We start from the raw sequence: 3,466 nt of genomic DNA, 5'->3' as shown, positions 1-3,466 counted from the left end.
AGTTGAACGAAAGGCTTGAAGAACCTCACCAGATAATAGCTTAATAACAACGTTCATGCATTCTCGAATGCTAGGTTAATAAAGAAACTATGAAAATAAAATGAGTTGTAGACCCTAATGGGACCAGCCCTTTACAGTTTCGTATGAATAATTAACTGTTGATTGTTTGCGTAGCTGGTTGACTTAATGGCACTGTACCTTGGTCTTAATTATTTGAGAACAGGTGTTGGGGCTCGTTCCTTCCCACCTATTACGAAACCCTCAAAACCCTCGGCCGGTTCATTTCTCTGTTGTTTCACTTTGTTGTTTGTGAGGTAAGGTCTGCTCTGCGAAACAGGGGTTTTGGCTCTGGTGGTTTTACAGTGGTTTAGTTTCGCCGTGCCTAGACATGCATTCCTCTGAGGGTCTCTTTCTGTATACGCTGTCGATGTTGCATGTTCTGTGCTCGTTTTCTCAGCTCTGGGTCTGGAACCCTCGGTCTCGGTCTCTGGTTACATTTTCGGCTGTAGACTTCTGTTATATGCTGTTGGTTTCCATGTATTTGCTCCTCCGTTTGATTGTTTGCTTGGTTCTTGCCACAGGTTGTGGTTGTGGAGTGGCTCGGCTCTCGGCTCTCATTCGGCGATTAACTAGAGGTAAGCTCGCTCTCCCCAATGGTATTTTCCTCCTCATTTTCTTCCGGCGCTGACAGCTCTTGCTCCTTGTGGGCAATGATCACTCTGCGGCCGTAAGCTTTGCTCATAGTTTCTCTCCTTTGGTTTGCACGAGCTTGGCTCTCTCAGGTAGGTTCTGTTGGCCCTTTCCTTTGTTTTCAACCCTCTATCTATGGCTTCATTTCACTATTTGCTGATGGCCTGCTTGTTGGCCATGCAGATGCGCGACCGAGATTTGTTTGTGGACCTCGCACCCTGACTCCTACGCTTGAACTGGGTAGGGTCGCTCCTTGAACGTTGTTTGCCTGTTTGAGGGTTTTGTTGTTCGTAGGGTTTATGAGTCTGTTGTCGTAGTTTGGTTTCGGCTCTGCGGTTTCTTGGCCTCACTGTGCCTGTAGTTTCACTGTATATTTATGGCTCTACTATTGTAATTATGGTTGTAATGATACGGTCCTGTGATGACCTCGCGGTGGTTTTTGATATTGTCAACTCTGTTTTATTTACTGGTCTCTGAACAGTGAACTGTGGATGTTCGGCTTTGACATATTTATATATATATTTATACAGTGATTTTCGGTTGATAAAAATTTGCAAAGGAAAATTGTTTGAGTTCAATTTTGTACCTATAGCTTTGTTCTCTTGGGTGTTCTTCCGACAGTGGCTCTCTCGTTTCTCCCGTAAGCTTGCTCTGTTACGCTACTGACTTGTTTGGGTGCTCTCCTCGCTTCAGTGCTTATTGTTCAGTGTCAGTTATCATTATGCTTATGGAAAAGAAAATGAAATTAATTGTATTTTGTAGAAAAGACGCTAAAGTTGTAATAAGAATGGATTCATATGTGTTTGTTCTTCAGAATGCTTCTGTGCATTTTCTTCATTCAGTTCTATGATGGTCAAAAAGATTACAACAGTCGTTTTCCTTTTTCCGTTTTGTAGAGAACACTGGACAATTATCAAACTGCCAGTGATTACATTAAGTTGTTTATGAATCACTGTCTTTTCTTAATTTGTAAACTAAAAGCAAATTTTAAATAAAACTAAAAAATAAAAAGAGCACGGAAGAAAACAGTAATAGTGGCTGAGACAACCATTCCTAGAAATGTAAATGAAAATAAAAACTAACGAAACTCAAATTGTTAGAAGAGACAAACTCCCAGCCATGACCTCCCTGAGCTGGATGCTCCTGCATCAGGCTCCTGGGGTAGGTGAAAATTCATGGCTCCGGTCCATGAGCTCCTCGATAGAATACCCTGCATGTTGTATCTGTCTTGCATCAAGCCACAAACTGTCTTCAATAGGGTGGTTCTTCCACTTGATGAGGTACTGTAGGTACTCCTTTCTCTGAGTCCGCCTGGCCACCTGTGTATTGAGGATTCCTTCGATTTCAAGTGGCTGAGCTGAAGGCATTTATCTCATCCATGAACTACTCTCTCCCTAGGTATCCCGCTGTGGCTGCGTCGAACTATCCTCTTCCGGACTAGCAGTATATGGGAAAAAATCCACCACATTAAAGATGGGTGATATTCCTATACCTGAAGGCAATTGCAGCTCATAGGCATTTGTAGAAAACTTACACAGTGTTTTACAAGGTCCATTTTTTTGAATTTCAGCTTATTGTATTCGCCCTTAGGAAATATTTCTTTGCGCAGATGCGCTAGAACCTGATCCCCTACATTAAATTGTACCTCCCGTCACTTTAGATCTAGTTTCTGTTTGTACCTTTGACTGATCTCTTGTATTTTTGTCTTCACCTGCTCATGTAGGTCATTAATTGCTCTTGTAAAGTCTTCCCCGTCAACACTTCTTCTTTCTAACTGTCCCAAATCTCATAGCTCATGCACTCGGGGATGCATTCCATACAAAATCTAAAGGACTATTTCCTGTGCTTCGATTCATTGTATCGTTGTAAGCAAATTCCGCTTGAGAAAGTACATGATCCCACATTCTTGAATTTTCTCCAACTAGAACCCGCAGCAGGTTTCCTAAGCTTCTGTTCACTACCTCCGTCTGCCCATCAATCTTTGGGTGATAAGTGGAACTGAAATTTAACTTCGTGTCCAACTTTTTCCACAAGGTGCACCAGAAATGCCCTGTGAATTTCACATCCCTGTCGGAAATAATGGACTTGGGTAAGCCATGCAGTCTGACGACTTCAGTGAAAAACAAGTGTGCTACATGGGTAGCGTCACTGGTTTTTCTGTAAGGGATGAAGTGTGCCATCTTCGAGAATCGGTCCACCACCACCATGATGGAATCAAAACCCCACTCTATTTTGGGCAGACCTAGGACAAAATCCAAATTCACTGAATCCCACAGTCTATTTGGAATAGGCAAGGGTGTATGCATCCCCGTGTTCTGATTGTGCCCTTTCGCCAACTGACATATCTTGCACCTGGTCACATACCGCTGCACATCTCTTCACATCTTTGGCTAGTAATAGAAATGACTGAGCTGATTCAAGGTCTTATCAATGTCGAAATGTCCAACTAGACCTGCACTATGTTTTTCTTGTATGGTGTTCTCCCTCCTTGAACATTCTGGAACACACAACGTTCCTCCCTTGAATAATAGCTCCTCCTGCAAGTTATAGTCCAGCCATGGACTATTGTTTCTCAAGAAAGGATTCTGGCAGGCTTCATAAGTGTCCTTGAAATTTTCATATGTTTGATACAAGTCCTTCAGATATTCAAATCCCAACACTTGTATCGTGCTCTCCCGCAAGAGTAGAACTCTTCTGCTTAGTGCATCTGCTACCTTGTTCGCTTGACCACTGATATGCTTCAATACGAATGTAAAACTCTACAAGTACTCCACCC

General features: G+C 42.6%; 1 long non-coding RNA gene across 1 annotated transcript; it reads left to right on the top strand.

Annotated features, from left to right (window-relative positions):
* Positions 1-259: 259 nt before the first annotated feature.
* Positions 260-1,080, top strand: LOC149254473 (uncharacterized). The gene is made up of 3 exons (XR_016266298.1): positions 260-463; positions 582-635; positions 874-1,080. It is a non-coding gene; the product is annotated as an uncharacterized LOC149254473 (long non-coding RNA).
* Positions 1,081-3,466: the final 2,386 nt, after the last annotated feature.

The sequence above is a fragment of the Pinus tabuliformis genome, chromosome 7 (assembly GCF_031772625.1).
Source record: "Pinus tabuliformis cultivar Carrire ecotype Pingquan chromosome 7, CPIR1, whole genome shotgun sequence".
Taxonomy (NCBI): domain Eukaryota; kingdom Viridiplantae; phylum Streptophyta; class Pinopsida; order Pinales; family Pinaceae; genus Pinus; species Pinus tabuliformis.
The sequence above is the reverse complement of the archived record's forward strand: the minus strand, read 5'-3'. Positions and strand labels throughout refer to the sequence as shown.